The sequence below is a fragment of the Hyperoodon ampullatus genome (assembly GCF_949752795.1).
Source record: "Hyperoodon ampullatus genome assembly, chromosome: 11".
Classification (NCBI taxonomy): domain Eukaryota; kingdom Metazoa; phylum Chordata; class Mammalia; order Artiodactyla; family Ziphiidae; genus Hyperoodon; species Hyperoodon ampullatus.
The window spans coordinates 27913235-27931045 of NC_136924.1; positions in this window are offsets into that span (position 1 = coordinate 27913235).

Below are 17811 nucleotides of genomic sequence, written 5' to 3' on the forward strand. Positions count from 1 at the left end.
GTTTTCTGAAATGGATGGGAAACGTGCTTACTTTTTAATGTGGCGAGTGGCTGTGACTGTTATGGCCTGTCCCTGTCTCACTTGGGACACTAAGTGCACTAAACGTCAGTGGGAAGCAAGGCTGGATGAGGACACCCCCAGTCTTAGTTTACTCCCCATGGAGTAAGACTGAAATGCCCTCTTGTCAGTGGTCAGCTAATCTTTATTTCTCATGGTGCCACAGGTGCCCTCTGGCTGACGCTGCAGAAGCTACAGAAACCAAGGGGCCTGTGGCCCAGAACACTGCCAGGGCCAGAGGTTATTACGGATCCACGATCAAGTGAACAAAAATAGTGTCAGGAAGAATCATAAGTATCCAATGCCAAAGTATCCTTTCTTAAGAAGAGCACCCCTTTCTCAAGTCATGTCTTCCCTACATTTTGGTGTTCAAATAACTTTTATAACGGTAGATATTAAGTGATATTAGAAAATACTGGCAATTTTATGTCAGCCCCCAAAGTCATTTCAAATATTTTCTCAGAAAGTTATGATATCCAAAAAGACCAGGAACCATTAGCCAAGAATGCATTTGAGGGGGCAGACACCTGAGAGAGCTTAGTGGAGAGCAGCACTCTGGGGAAATCCTTCCTGGGGACAATTCTGAGCTGTGCACAGCTGGTTGCCAGACTCCTGCTGGCACACCGTGGGTCCCTGGGGTCCTGGGATGACTTACAAGAAGTTGAAGACTGATCTGGTCTACATTCACCTGTAGGGAGTTTATCAGATATCTTGGGTCTGGGGTGATGGACATTTCCAGTATAAAACAAAAAAAGGGACATTCTAGCAAGACTGACGTGAGAAAAAAACCCAACCAAACAACCAACCCTTACTCTGGTCCACAATCCTCTCCTAGAGCCAGCCTCATCCGAATATCATAACCACCTAGAGATAGAAGAGTCAGAATGGAAGCAGCCTACTGATTCTGAACATGTGGCTGGCTGAGAACTGTTCACAAACACAGTGCCTCAGTCTCTTTCTCTTTGAAACAAGAAAAACAGCAACATCTGAATTATGCTGAAGTTGAGATAAATAAGAACCCCTGAGGTTGCTAGCCCCAGTTCATCCACCAAGGAGTTGTTTATAATCTAGAAGTAATCACATCCTGTTTGGGCCTGTTTCCTTCCTCATCTGTAAAATGACAAAACTGAGCTATATCTGTGGTTTTTCAGTTTTTTGGGGAAAAAAAAATCCTCAAAACTTTGTTGTGTGCTAAACACTCGTATGTAAAACAGATGAAACAGAGATACCGTGATTGAATAGTTTGAGGCCCAGCTGAGCCACTCCTTTTCTGTAAGATGCCTGTGGACCTCCAGGGAACCCTAGGATTCTAAGGAACACAGTTTGAGAACCACAAAGTTAGATGACCTCATCCTTTCCAGTGTTGACATTCTCTAATGATCTACCCAAATCCTCCTCTGTGGCTCTTTGTGGCTTTCCGCCAAAGAGGTCAGTGAGCAATTAGACAGTACCATGGAAGTAAAAACTGTTTCAAAAAGGGAGTTAAGGCAACAGCATTGAAATGAGATTAAGATGGAAGAAATAAGGGAAAAGAAAAATAGAAAGGTAGAAGCAGCTGCAGGAAAGAAATAGCTCACACCCAGATTTAAGATGGGGAACCAAAGTTTACACTCCTCTTTTTCAATGATCTACCAAGAAAACACTGGCTCCAAATTCCTACAAATCTCCACTAATTTGAAGTACAAGACACTGGAATGAAAAACAGTCTATTAATCTGCTTTTTATTTTTCAATGTTTGTTTTTAAAAATAATAGAGAGTCACGTTACAGGAGAATAGCAAGGGCTTCAGATTTCATGTTGGTTTGGAAAAGCCAGCAGCTAAAGAAAGAGATTTTTTTGTGGCTGCATCCAGCCTTGGACCTGTACCTGATAGACTAAGCCAGACACAACTTTGTGCCTGGAACCAAACTGGCAGCAGGATGAAGGAAAAATGTCTAAAGAAGAAATGAAGGAGGAGGAAGGACCTCTGACTGTAGGAATGATGCCTGTAGGCTGAGTTTCTCTGTACAACGAGCACAGACTCAGCTGCGGGTGGCTTGGAACTGTTGGCTTTTCATGTAGTCTTTTCCAAAAATATGTAGCTTCATAAACGAAGTTGACCACAAAAGTGGCTAACTTTTATTAATTTATATAGTTTATTGTATGACTTGTAATGCATTAAATGTCTCCATTTAATCCTCAGAACAACCAGCAAGGTAGATACTTTTTTGTTTTGTTTTAAGATAGTTTTTTTTTTTCATTGAAGTATAGTTGATTTACAATCTTGTGTTAGTTTCTGGTGTACATAGGTAGATACTTTTATTCTTTTTACAGATAAGGAAGCAGACGGATCCTTTAAATGACTTGCCCCAAATTACTCATCTAATAAGTGGCAGAGCCAGGATTCAAACCCAGGTCTGGTTGACTCCCTAGCCCACTGGAATTAGTAACACCAATGGGCCAACAGGGGAGGGGGCCAGATTCTGGGGATGATACTGCTACAAGCAGCCATTAATGAAGAGACATTACAACTCTGGCCAAAGCGCAAAATCTGATTAAATACAAGCAAAGGGAGGATAAAACAAAAGAGCTGGAAGACTAAAAGGGTAAGCTTCAGACTAAAATAGTCACAGAAAACTAGACGAGCTACCCAGATAACTTAAGTTTCTGCCAGTGTTCTTGATGGGAACAGCTCAGTCCCCTCCTGTTTCGCCTTTCCTCTTGCACCACTAGTCACACTCACAACACTTCTGACACCAGATGTGTGTGGGTTTCCCCACAGCAAGCCATTCCCTGTGACACCAGTGGGTGTCCTACGATTTCACTCAATTCTGACACCATCTGCCTGAAGATAACATCAGATCCCACAGGTTAAGGCCTCACTCCTACAAGACTGCTCACCCACCGCTCCAAGTCCAATCCCAAGTCCAGGCTGTCACTTGTGCTTCTGACAGACCAGCTATAAATCAGAGGTTCCCACCACCCCTTCCTCAGGTTCAATTAATTGGCCAAAGCGGCTCACAAAACTCAAGAAAACAGGTTCCTTATTGTTTATAAGTTTCTCATAAAAGGATATGATAAAAGATACAGATGAACATCTAGATGGAGGAGATGCATAGGGCAAGGTATGGGAAGGGGCTCGGAGCTTCCACAGCCTCTCTGGCCGCTCTCCCAGCACCTCCACGTGTTCACCTACCCAGAAGCTCTCCCAGCTCCACACTTTGGGAATTTTTTATGGAGGCTTCATCACGTAGGCACGATCAATCATTAACTCCATTTCTAGCTCCTTTCCCCTCTCTGGAAAACAAGGGATGGGGCTGAAAATCCCAAGCTTCTAACCGTGGTCTTTCTGGGGACCAGTGCCCCCACCAAGAGTCACCTCATTAGAACGAAGGACACTGCTATCACCCAGGAAATTGCAAGGGATTTAGGAGCTCTGTGTCAGGAACCTGGGTCAAAGACCAACTATTAGGGCTTCCCTGGTGGAGCAGTGGTTGAGAGTCCGCCTGCCGATGCAGGGGACACGGGTTCGTGCCCCAGTCCGGGAAGGTGAGCCATGGCTGCTGAGCCTGCACGTCCAGAGCCTGTGCTCCGCAACGGGAGAGGCCACAACAGTGAGAGGCCCGCATACCGCAAAAAAAAAGAAAAAAGACCAACTATTAGAATAAAAGATACTCCTAGTGCTCTGATCACTTAGCAATGCCAAATGTTTCAGGAGCTCTGTGCCAGCAACTGGGGCAGAGACCCATATTTATATTCTCTATTGTCTGTATCTTACCAGAATGCTAAACCAATTATCGACAAATCTGGACAAATTTTTTAGAAAGTTTGGACTTCAAATAAAAGCCAAATGGCAAAAGTGAAATTCAAATTGGGGTCTCAGAAGAGTCTGTGAGTCTAATGCATGGAACGCATAAGCCATAAGTATTCTGATGGTCTGGGCAGACAAGTTAAAGTGGGCTTCAAATATAAGCCCCAAATCAAGTTTCAAGGGCAGCCATTCAGGACAAAGATGTATAGCAACGCTGCACAGTGCACCCTGGGTGAGCAGTAGTAGGATGAATGACCTTTCTGAGCAGCGTAAAGAGGCTAGACAAAAACAGGTCAAGAGAGAAAGGCTGAAGGGCCGGTGGGAGTGTCTTGGGGCAGGAACAGCTTTGGATGTCTGCATGGTTAGGCTCCCTGCAGACGTGCCCGCTGTTACTCTAACCCCGGGGCAGATCTCCTGTAAGCTGATTCCTGAGCTTCCACACCCCTTCTAAGAGCCTGCAGCTGTCAGGGGATACACTCATTCATTCATTCAAACATGTTAAGCACCTGTCTATATTAGACCCTCAACAGGATGCTGAGAATATGGGAATTCTTATAATTCATAATCAAGTGGAGAACACAGGAATGTTAACAGATAGTTACAACATAGCCAAAACATACATGAAGATGACACATCAAACTATCCCTGGGAAAGAAGTGATCCAAGTCCGTTGCTGGAGAAAGAGAAAGGTGAGGGATAAGAGCAGTGGTGATTTTGTCCCCCAGTGGACAGACATCCACGACAAAGAAGTGTCTGGCTCAAAAATGCCAAGATTGGGGAACCCTGAATCGGAGAAATATTAACTGCTGGGGAGGGGGTAGAATCTATAGTTTTTAGTAGCTAAATGGATGTGTGGGTGAGGAAGAGGAAAATGAGGCAGGGAAGAGTGGCACGTTCCCAGCTTGGCATACAGTCGCTGGAGACTGGGGCCATTCATGGAGATCAGGTAATCAGGAACACGTTTCTGGAAAAGCTGTATATTACTTGGGAGCCTGCTAGAAACACAGTTTCAGGCCCCACACCAGCCCTCCTACATTTTAAGAAGCCAGGTGATTCATATGCACGTTCACATTTGAGAAGCATTGGTCTAGAGAACCAGAGACCGTCTGAGACACAGCTGTAGCTGTGGGGGAGAAGGGGTCATCTTATATTATTGCTTTTTTTTTTTTTTTTTTTTTGCAGTACAGGGGCCTCTCACTGTTGCAGCCTCTCCCGTTGCGGAGCACAGGCTCCGGACGCACAGGCTCAGCGGCCATGTCTCACGGGCCCAGCCGCTCCGCGGTATGTGGGATCCTCCCGGACCGGGGCACGAACCCGAATCCCCTGCATCGGCAGGCGGACTCTCAACCACTGCGCCACCAGGGTAGCACCTACATTACTGCTTATTTTTCCAGCAACTCTGAAGCATGAGTATGATCAGAGCACCTGTGTCTGGTTGCACAGGTTGTGCACTGCACAAAGTCACCTGCTTGAGGATGGGGCTGATATTTGACATTTACCCTGAAGAAAGAGATGCGTTTTTCTTACCCTGATTGCCAAGTTACCCATGCAGGGGCTGTGACCACCCAGAAGGTGTACTGTTCTAATTTGCACAATAGCCGTATGGCCTAGCTGTGGCCCTAGATATAGTACAGATCCACATTGCCTTATCTGCAATTTAAAAATCTACAGAACCCTGAAAACCAAAAGGTTTTTCATAGATTTACAGCAAGCTCACTTGGCAGCAAAACCTGACCTTAACTAACATGAGACTAATTATAGTCTTTATTTATCGCACTTACTGTGAATATTTCTACATTTTCCTGCAGAAATATTAATGTAAATATAAATTAATTTTCTTATGGGGTACAGCTCCATACACTACTGGAGCATGAGGTAATACACGCTATTTACACAGCATTATTTTTCTAAACTTTGAAAAATTCTGAACTCTAAAACACATCTGGGGACTTCCTTGGTGGCACAGTGGTTAAGAATCCGCCTGCCAATGCAGGGTACACGGGTTCAATCCCTGGTACAGGAAGATCCCACATGCTGCGGAGCAACTAAGCCTGTGCACCACAACTACTGAGCCCGCGGTCTAGAGCCCACGAGTCACAACTACTGAAGCCCGCGTGCCTAGAGCCCGTGCTCCGCAGCAAGAGAAGCCACTGCAATGAGAAGCCCGCGCACCGCGACGAAGAGTAGCCCCCGCTCGCCGCAACTAGAGAAAGCCCGCGCGCAGCAACGAAGACCCAACGCAGCCAAAAATAAATAATTAAAACACATCTGATCCAAGGGTTTCAGATAAGAATTGTGAACTTGTACTAATCCAGTTTTACAGATGGGGAAACTGAAGCACAAAGAGGTCAAGTACACAGGGGAACCAAGGTTCAAACCCTCTCCTCTTTCTGCATCACACTAGTTCCAAGAAGCTTATTGAGTAAGACGCTGGTCAGTACACAGTCCGGGCCCTTCCCTCACAGGCACTCACAGTATATTTTCAGACAGAAACATGGATAAGAGGCACCCGGACATGCCTTTTGTGCGGGTCTCCCGTAACAGAATGCCAGTCCCCACACTTGAGTGGCGCATTTCCAAACAAACCTCCAGATGTTCTGAAAACACTTAGCCCAAAGCCACACACCCCAGAAGCATCCATGAACTTCAGCCTCATTGACAGACACAGAGAATCCCAGCAAGCTTACAAAAGAATGAAAGCAAGTGAATTCTCATTGGATCTGTGATTGAGACAAGCAGACTAGAGCAAAACAGCATGGGATGATCTGCTGTTGTGCTATTCTTGTTCTGCAGGTGGAGGTCTCCAGCAGCTGCAGCGGGATCCAAATGCCTGTTCCACCTTCAGAAGACACTGGTGCGCTTTGGAGAACATAGCGCCTGTCATCTCTTCAGAACCGAGGATTGCTTCTCATTCCTCTGTTCCTTCAACAAAGAATAGACTTTATTCCAATGGAAGTCAGCCTGGAGCTACAAGTTATCAACCAGATAAGAGTCAGTGTACCAGAGTCTCTACAATTTTGCAAACTCTAAAATTATATACGCGTGATGTATCCACAGCTGTATCCTTCACTTTTGAGCTTGCACGTTTGGGTGTTGCCACAAGGTAAATATTGGAAATTTGGTATCTTGTCGCCAAAAGCAATGATGATCCACTATCTAAAATAAAAGCAAATATTTATAAAAATATTTGCTCTTTAAAAAACCTTTAAAAATATTTCGGTGAATATTGAACTCAAAATCATTTCTGATTCTTTCCATTGTGTATATACGAATTATACACATGTGTATTTATCACTTTATGTTATTTTATAAACACATTTACATCTCTTTTCTGGAAAATGTTTATTGAACTCTATAATATAATGCATTCCATACATTTTGGTAAGTTGTGTTTCCACATTCATTCAATTCAAAGTACTTTCTAGTTTTCCTTGTAATTTCTTCTTTGACTCATGGATTACTTAGATATATGATGGGAGTTTTCCATATATTTTTCAGTTTTTTATTTCTAGTTTAATTCCATTATGGACAGAAAGATATAATTGTATCATTTCTATCCTTTTAAATTTACTGAGACTTGTTTTATGGCCCCGAATAGGGTCAATCCTGCTGTATGTTCTCTGTGCACTTAAAAAGAACGTGTATTGTGTTGTTATTGGGTGGGTCATTCCATAACCGTAAACTAGGTCAAGCTGGCTGATAATGTTGTTCAAGTCTTCTATATCTTCATTGTTTCATCAGTTATTGAGAAAAATGTTGAAATCTCCTATTACAATTGTGGGTTTATCTATTTCTCCTTGAAGTTCTATCAATTTTTGCTTCATGTATTTTGAAGCTTTCAAAATTAGGTGCATACACATTTAGCATTATTACATTCTCTTGCTGAATTAACCTTTTGTCATCATGAAAAGTCCTATTTTTCCCCATTAATATTCCTTGTGCTGAAGTCTACTTTGTCTTGATACTAATATAGCTACTCCACTTTGCTTTTTTCAGAGTTTGCATTGTGTATCTTTTCCTGTTCTTTTACTTTTAACTTCTCTGTGTCTTTATATTTAAAGTAGTGTTCTTTGTTATAAATGAATCTTTTCAATCTAATCTAATAATCCCTGCCTTTTAATAATAGTATTTAATTTAATCTAATCTGACAACTCCTGCTTTTTAACTATTTAGACAATTCACATTTAATGTAAATATGGATATTACTGGGTTTAAATCTACCAATCTGTCATTCACTTTTTTTTTTTTTTTTTTTTTTTTGTGGTATACGGGCCTCACACTGTCGTGGCCTCTCCCGCTGCGGAGCACAGGCTCCGGACGTGCAGGCCCAGCGGCCATGGCTCACGGGTCTAGCCGCTGAGCGGCATGTGGGATCCTCCCGGACCGGGGCACGAACCCGCGTCTCCTGCATCGGCAGGCAGACTCTCAACCACTGCGCCACCAGGGAAGCCCTGTCATTCACTTTTTATTGTCATATCTTTCTTCCTTTCATTGTCTTTCCCTTCCTTTTCTTGGATTTATTATTTTTTTAATTAATTTATTTAATTTATTTATTTTTGGCTGCATTGAGTCTTTTGTTGCTGCACACGGGCTTTCTCTAGTTGCGGTGAGCAGGGGCTACTCTTCGTTGCGGTGTGTGGGCTTCTCATTGCGGTGGCTTCTCTTGTTGCAGAGCATGGGGTCTAGACACACAGGCTTCAGTAGCTGTAGCATGTGGGATCAGTAGTTGTGGCTCGCAAGCTCTATAGTGCAGCCTCAGTAGTTGTGGTGCACGGGCTTAGTTGCTCCGCGGCATGTGGGATCTTCCCAGACCAGAGCTCGAACCCGTGTCCCCTGCATTGGCAGGCGGATTCTTAACCACTGCGCCACCAGGGGAGCCCTATTTTTTTTTAATGATTCCATTTCTTCTCTACTCTTCAATTATTAGCTATTCCTTTGCTTGTTTGTTTTTAGCGGTTGCTTTAGGATTTACAATATGTACCTTTAAACATACTACAGTCTATCTTCAAAAAATATTATACTATATGTACATTTTGTGTGAGAACCCCACAAGAGATTACTTTCATTTACTCCTCTTTTCCTTTTTGCTATTTTTGTCATACATTTTGTTCTGCATGTAAGAAACTGTATGATATCTTATTATTTTTGCTTTATCAGTCAATTGTCCTATAAAAAAACAAAAAGTGGGGAAACATTTTCATATTTACCCATACATCTACCATTTCTAGCACTCATTATTCCTTTGCATAACTGTAAATATCTGGTCTCATTTTCCTTCAGCCTGAAAAGCTTCCTTAACATTTCTTGTAATGTAGGCCTCCTGGTAGTAAATTCTCTCATCTTTTGTTCATCTAAAAACTCTTGATCAAATTTGAATAAGTCTGGCCATTACTTCTTGAAATACTATTTTTGGCCTCCACCCCCTTTCTAGGACTCCACTTGTGCATTAGACCATTTGGTGTTGTCCCATTCATCACCAATGCTTTGTTCTTTTTTTTTTCAGTTTTTGTTTTCTCCATGTGCTTCAAGTTGGATAGTTTCTATTGTTTTATCTTCAAGTTCTGCAATTCTTAATTCTGCAGTGTCTTTTCTTATGCAAATCCCAGTTAAATTTTCATTTCAGACATTGTATTTTTCACATCTATAAATTCCACTTAGGTCTTTTAAAATCTTCAATTTCTTTTCCTTACTATGATCATATTTACATCTTGAGAATGGAATAGGTATATTAGGCTCTTTAATGTTCTTGTCTGTTAATCCATCATCTGTCATTTTGTGGTCTCTTTTTTTTTTGGCTGCACCGTGCAGCACATGGGATCTTAGTTCCTGAACAGTGATCAAACCCACGGCTCCTGCACTGGAAGCATGGAGTTTTAACCACTGGACCACAAGAGAAGTCCTCGGTCTGTTTCTATTGACTGATTTTTCACATTTTCTTGCCTTATTGTATATCTATCATATACATATCATATTTAATTTGATGCTAGATATTTTTTCTCTATATAATCTTTACTTTTTTCTTCCAGTTTTATTGAGATATGATTAACATACAGCACTGTATAAGTTTAAGGTGTACAGCACAATGATTTAACTTACATACATCATGAAATAATTATCACAATAGGTTTAGTGAACATCCATCATCTCATATAGATACAAAATTAAAGTAATAGGAAAAAATTTTTGCCTTGTGATAAAAACTTTGGGGATTTACTCTTAACAACTTTCATATATAACCTACAGCAGTGTTAATTATATTTATCATGTTATACATTACATCCCAAGTACTTATTTATCTTATAACTGGAAGTGTGTACCTTTTGATTGCTTTCATCCAAGTCCCCCTTCTCCATGCCCCGCCTCTGGTAATCACAAATCTGATTCTTTTTTTTCTGTGAGCTTGTTTGTTTGTTTTAAAGTATAGTTGACCTACAACACTATGTTAGCTCCTGTTACACAACATAATGATTTGATATTTCTATACATTTCAAAATGATCACCACAATAAGTCTAATTATGATATGTTACCATACAAAGATTACATAGTTATTGACTATATTCCCTACACTGTGCATTTCATACCTGTGACTCATTTATTTTGCAACTGGAAGTTTGTACCTCAATGTCCCTCACCTATTTCTTTCCTCCCCCTACTCCTCTCTTTTCTGGCAACCAATGGTTTGTTCTCTGCATCTATGACTCTGTTTCTGTTTTGTAGTGTTTGTTCATTTGTTTTGTTTTTTAGATTCCACATGTAAATGAAATTATACAGTATTTGACTTATTTCACTAAGCATAATACCCTCTAATTCCATCCACATTGTTGCAAACGGCAAGATTTCATTCTTTTTATGGCTGAGTCATATTCCATTGTGGCTGTCTGTATGTGTGTGTATGTATATGTGTGTGTGTGTGTGTGTGTGTGTGTGTGTGTGTATCACATCTGCTTTATCCATTCATCCATTGATGGACACTTAGGTTGCTTCCATATCTTGGCTATTGTAAAAAATACTGCTATAAACATTGGGGTGCATATATCTTTTCAAATTAGGGTTTTGTTTTCTTTAGGTATATACCTAAGAGTGGTATTGCTGGATCATGTGGTAGTTCTATTTCTAGTTGTTTTAAGGAATCTCCATACTGTTTTCCATAGTGGCTGCACCAACTTACATTCCCACCAACAATGCACAAGGGTTCCCTTTTTTCCACATCCTGGCCAATACTTGTTATTTGTTGTTTTGGGATAATAGCCATTCTGACAGGCGTGATATCTCATTGTGATTTTGATTTGCATTTCCCTGATGATTAGTGACACTGAGCATCTTTTCATGTGCTGTTGTCCACCTGTATGCCTTCTTTGGAAAAATGTCTATTAAGGTCCTCTGCCCATTTTTTAAATCAGGTGTTTTTTTTTGATGAGTTGTATGAGTTCTTATATATTTGGATATTAACCCCTTATTGTTTGCAAATATCTTCTCCCATTCAGTAGGAGGCCTTTTCATTTGGTTGATAGTTTCCTTTGCTGTGCAAAAGTTTTTAGACTGATGTAGTCCCATTTGTTTGTTTTGTTTCCCTTGCCTGAGGAGGTATATCAAAAAAAATTTACTAAAACTGATGTCAAAGAACATACTGCTTATGTTTTCTTCTAGAAGTTTTATGGTTTCAGGTCTTACATTTAAGTCTTTAATCCATTTTGAATTTATTTTTGTGCATGGTGTGAGAGAGTAGTCCAGTTTCATTCTTTTGCATGTAGCTGTCCAGTTTTCCTAACACCATTTATTGAAGAGGCTTTTACCCAATGTGTATTCTTGCCTCCTTTGTCAGAGATTAATTATCCATAAAAGTGTGGGTTCATCTCTGGGTTCTCTATTCTGTTCCACTGATCTATGTATCTGTTTTTGTTCCAGTACCATACTGTTTTGATTATTGTAGCTTTGTTGTATAGTTTGAAATCAGGACATGTGATACCTCCAGCTTTGTTCTTCTTCCTCAAGGTTGTTTTGGCATGCTGGATGTTTTAAATTTTACATTGTTGAGTGCTAGATTTTTTTGTATTCCTTTACAGGATGTTGGACATTTCCTGACTTGTGGATTAGATTGATCCTTTTGTGGTCTATTTTAAACTCATATAGGGTAGGTGTATTATTATAGAGTTAATTAAGTTCCATTTGTAAGGTGTGACCTTCCTGAAGATCCTAGTTAGCACCTTGAATATGCAATAAGACCTTTAACTCTGGCTGGAGGCAACTCAAATAATTCCTGGCACTGTGTAACCTCTGATAATTATTTTTTAATATATCTTCCCAGCAACTGTCTTTTCCTTGGAAGCTGTGTTAGTCTGACCTTATGGGATTTTACTCTAGATATACACTCACTGGTATTCAGTGCAAAACTCAAGAGACCACGATCCAAATTTCTGAAGCTCCTTCTCATGTATCTCTCATCACTTGGATACCCTACTCTGCCAATTCTAACCACCTTGGCCTTGCAGAATTCCAATCTGTCTCCTCAAATCAGAGACTGGTGGACTGGGTCTGGGAATTTTCTCTGTGGGCTACAGTCTGGGAATCACCTCTAAGCAAAAAGCCTTGAAATGGGAGACCTCATCTCAATTGTTCCCTTGTCTCGAGGATCACAATTCATTTCTGCCTGTTGTCCCCAACATCCAAAAATAGTTGTTTCCTATATCTTGTCTGTTTTACTAGTTTTTTCTTTTTTAGTCTGGACTGTGTTAATCCCTCATGGTCCTACACAAATGTCTGCTTGTTGTTTCAATAGCTATAGCAAAATCTACACCCCATAGCTTGTTACTCCTTTAATACTGAGAATTTGGATTATTTCTTTAATTTAAAAAAATTATAAAGTGTCAGTATGAATGTTGTTGTTTAAAAAAAAAAACTTGGGCTTCCCTGGTGGTGCAGTGGTTGAGAGTCCGCCTGCCGATGCAGGGGACATGGGTTCGTGCCCCAGTCCGGGAGGATCCCATGGGCCACGGAGCGGCTGGGCCCGTGAGCCATGGCTGCTGAGCCTGCGTGTCTGGAGCCTGTGCTCCGCAACGGGAGAGGCCACAACAGTGAGAAGCCTGCATACCGCAAAAAAACAAAACAAAACAAACAAACAAAAAAAAAAACTTGCATTTTCTTCAGAATATATTTCCTCGATACTTAGTGAACTTATCAGAACAAACAATATGAACAATTTTATAGTTCTTGTTGCAATATTTCCTTATTGTTCCTAGAAAGATAAAACCCATTTACAGTGCCACTAGGCATTGTAATATGAATATATATTTCTCCTGATTGCCAGCATTGGACTGTTTTTTTTCTTAAGATATTTATTGGAGTATAATTGCTTTACATTGTTGTCTTAGTTTCTGCTGTATAACAAAGTGAATCAGCTATACGTATACATATATCTCCATATCCCCTCCTTCTTGCGTCTCCCTCCCACCCTCCCTATCCCACCCCTCTAGGTGGTCACAAAGCACCGAGCTGATCACCCTGTGCTATGTGGCTGCTTCACACTAGCTATCTACTTTACATTTGGTAGTGTATATATGTCAATACCACTCTCTCACTTTGTCCCAGCTTACTCTTCCCTCTCCCAGTGTCCTCAAGTCCATTCTCTATGTCTGTGTCTTTATTCCTGTCCTGCCCCTAGGTTCTCCAGAACCTTTTTTTTTTTTTTTTTTTTTTTATATTCCATATATATGTCTTAGCCTACGGTATTTGTTTTTCTCTTTCTGACTTACTTCACTCTGTATGACAGACTGTAGGTCCATCCACCTCACTACAAATAACTCAATTTTGTTTCTTTTTATGGCTGAGTAATATTCCATTGTATATATGTGCCACATCTTCTTTATCCATTCATCTGTCAGTGGACACTTAGGTTGCTTCCATGTCCTGGCTATTGTAAATAGTGCTGCAATGAACACTGTGGTACATGACTCTTTTTGAATTATGGTTTTCTCAGGGTATATGCCCAGCAGTGGGATTGCTGGTTTGTACGGTAGTTCTATTTTTAGTTTTTTAAGGAACCTCCACGCTGTTCTCCATAGTGGCTGTACCAATTTACATTCCCACCAGCAGTGCAAGAGGGTTCCCTTTTCTCCATACCCTCTCCAGCATTTATTGTTTGTAGATTTTTTGATGATGGCCATTCTGACTGGTGTGAGGTGATACCTCATTGTAGTTTTGATTGCATTTCTCTAATGATTAGTGATGTTGAGCATCCTTTCATGTGTCTGTTGGCAATCTGTATATCTTCTTTGGAGAAATGCCTATTTAGGTCTTCTGCCCATTTCTGGATGGGGTTGTTTTTTTGTTATTGAGCTGCATGCTCTGCTTGTTTATTTTGGAGATTAATCCTTTGTCATTGCTTCGTTTGAAAATATTTTCTCCCATTCTAAGGGCTGTCTTTTTATCTTGTTTATGGTTTCCTTTGATGTGCAAAAGCTTTTAAGTTTCATTAGGTCCCATTTGTTTATTTTTGTTTTTATTCCCATTTCTCTAGGAGGTGGGTCAAAAAGGATCTTGCTGTGATTTACGTCATAGAGTGTTCTGCCTATGTTTTCCTCTAAGAGTTTTATAGTGTCTGGCATTACTTTTAGGTCTTTAATCCATTTTGAGTTTATTTTTGTGTATGGTGTTAGGGAGTGTTCTAATTTCATTCTTTTACATGTAGCTGTCCAGTTTCCCCAGCACCACTTATTGAAGAGGGTGTCTTTTCTCCATCGTATATTCTTGCCTCCTATATCAAAGATAAGGTGATCATATGTGTGTGGGTTTATCTCTGGGCTTTCTATCCTGTTCCATTGATCTATATATCTGTTTTTGTGCCAGTACCATACTGTCTTGATTACTGTAGCTCTGTAGTATAGTCTGAAGTCAGGGAGCCTGATTCCTCCAGCTCCCTTTTTCTTTCTCAAGATTGCTTTGGCTATTCCGGGTCTTTTGTGTTTCCATACAAATTGTGAAATTTTTTGTTCTAGTTCTGTGAAAACGCCATTGGTAGTTTGATAGGGATTGCATTGAATCTGTGTAGATTGCTTTGGGTAGTATAGTCATTTTCACAATGTTGATTCTTCCAATCCAACAACATGTTATATCTCTCCATCTGTTTGTATCAGTTTTAATTTCTTTCATCAGTGTCTTATAATTTTCTGCAAACAGGTCTTTTGTCTCTTTAGGTAGGTTTATTCCTAGGTATTTTATTCTTTTTGTTGCAATGGTAAATGGGAGTGTTTCCTTAATTTCTCTTTCAGGTTTTTCATCATCAGTGTATAGGAATGCAAGAGATTTCTGTGCATTAATTTTGTATCCTGCTACTTTACCAAATTCATTGATTAGCTTTAGTAGTTTTCTGGTAGAGTCTTTAGGATTCTCTATGTATAGTATCATGTCATCTGCAAACAGTGACAGCTTTACTTCTTCTTTTCCTATTTGGATTCCTTTTATTTCTTTTTCATCTCTGATTGCTGTGACTAAAACTTCCAAAACTATGTTGAATAATAGTGGTGAGGATGGGCAACCTTGTCTTCTTCCTGATCTTCAAGGAAATGGTTTCAGTTATTCACCATTGAGAACAATACTGGCTGTGGGTTTGTCATATATGGCCTTTATTATGTTGAGGTAAGTTCCCTCTATGCCTACTTTGTCGAGAGTTTTTATCATAAATGGGTGTTGAATTTTGTTGAAAGCCTTTTCTGCATCTACTGAGATTATCATATGGTTTTTCTCCTTCAATTTGTTAATATGGTGTATCACATTGGTTGATTTGCGTGTATTGAAGAATCCTTGCATTCCTGGGATAAATCCTACTTGATTATGGTGTATGATCCTTTTCATGTGCTTGCCAGCATTGGACTGTATCACTTTATTTTTGTTACTTGAAACCATGAGTAATGGTGCCTAGAAGATGGTTTATTTTTTTCTTATATTGCTAAGAAAATTGTGCATTTTCCCATTGGGTAATTAAATGTCTCAATTTTCTTGTGTATAAACTCTTTATCAACCTTGACAACATATCAGGAAGAATTATGGTATTTGTTCTGTAAGACCTCATTACATTTTGTAAGATAGTAAGCTACATAGCTTAGCCTCTTTTATTTTACATATGACTTTCATTTTTAAGTGTGTCTCTTTAAGCAACAGATCGTTAGATTTTGTTCTTAATTCTGTCAGGGCTCTTCTTTATCCAAATGATTCCATCTTTTTAACTTACATTTATATGATACATTTATATTCTTCACCACTTTCTATGTACATTTTTAATTGTTACAATGGCTTGCTTTTTATTTGCATAGCTGCTCCAGTAAACTTTAATGTCTTGATTTCTCTTCATTCTGCACCCTCAATCTACCAGACTTTAAATTCCACAAACCATGTCTGTGCTCTTACCACCATATATCGAATGTCTAGAATAGCAGCTGGAATATTGATTTATTCAGTTAAAAATAATTATTGGGATCCTACGATGAATGCTATGGAGAGCAGGTGTGTGCATTAATCCAGAAATCTGACATTTTTTTTAAGAATCAAGTTTGTATCTTGTGCTTCTTATATTTTTGTGGTCTGATTGATAGACATTAACATTCCTTCATTAACCATGCCTCCTTGGAAGGTACTAGGCAACTTCTCTTTCAGAAGTGCCTTCATCCAATTCAAATCTGCAGAGCTCCTCATGAAAGTTCTTGCAGCTGTGGGATTTGTTTCAGTACGTCTTACAAATGCCCTTTGGCTTCTAAAAGAAAGGTTAACCTGGTCTTTGTTAAAGGTCAAGGCAAAGGTCAACCTGGCCAACCCTTTGTGAATACTGACAACCCCATTTCTCTTAGCTTTGTGCAAATTTTCCCCAGAGCCTTCCTTTTTTATTCTCTAGTGTTTTAAGGGGTAAACTCCAAATTTGTTTTGTTTTTATATCTCTCAATGTTTCTTTTCTTCTTAAATCCTTAGAAGAGCCTGTCTTTAAATCTGCTGTTTAAAGCTTTAACCGGCAGCTGTCTTTCTTTGAGCTTTGCTCCTATGTGGATTTCCATAATGTTTCCTCCCCATGACTGAATTGAGGTTGCCGTTCAGGTCAGAACATTGATCTTTAATGATTTCTGTTCATCCTGGCCTTTCCTATGGAACCCTAGACACTACTGGGATCTGCTTTTTCTACTTAGTTTTTCGAGCACCTGCCAGGATTTCCAAAGTCTGTCCGTTTTGCTTGCATTATACTGCCTGCTTTTGTTATTGTTCTTGATCCAGGTTGCTGTACTGATACCACTTCCACCTTACTGAATGACTCTCTGTGCCAATGCAGTAACCTTCACTTAAATTTTGCATGAACTTCCAAATACTGGGTTCAAATGAAATCTTACGCAGTAGTCTAATCTTGTAATAGGAAAGAACAAATCTGACCCCATACTGGATGTTTCTTTTACTTTAACCTTTGTATTCCATTGCTTTTGCTACAAGTTAAGAATGTTGCCTATAGCCTGAAATATACAGGATAGCCCATTCTCGGGCTCTGACCTTTAAAGGTATAACACTTTTCCACTCATATAGAGATTAAAAGTTGCAGAACAGAGAATACCATTTGTCTTATTGGAGGTTTATAGCAACATTGTGACCAGACCTATGTGGACAGCTGCAAGAACAAAGGATCCCAGCACCAAGAAGTCTGCAACAACCAGCCACACCCCCTCCCCTTTTAGTATAAAAGAAGCCTGAATTCTAACTTGGGCAATGGTTCTTTGGAACACTAGTCCACCATCTTCTCGGTCTGCTGGCTTTCAGAATAAAGTTGTTATTCCTTGCCCCAACAGCTTGTCTCTCGATTTACTGGCCTGTGTGCAGTGAGCAGTATGAGCTTGGACTCGGTAACAGCCTGGAAAAGAGATATACCCAGAGCTGCTTTGGTCTTTGTTGGTGATGGGAGAAGGGGACTGAGGAGGTCTGGAGTCTTCTCAACCTCTTC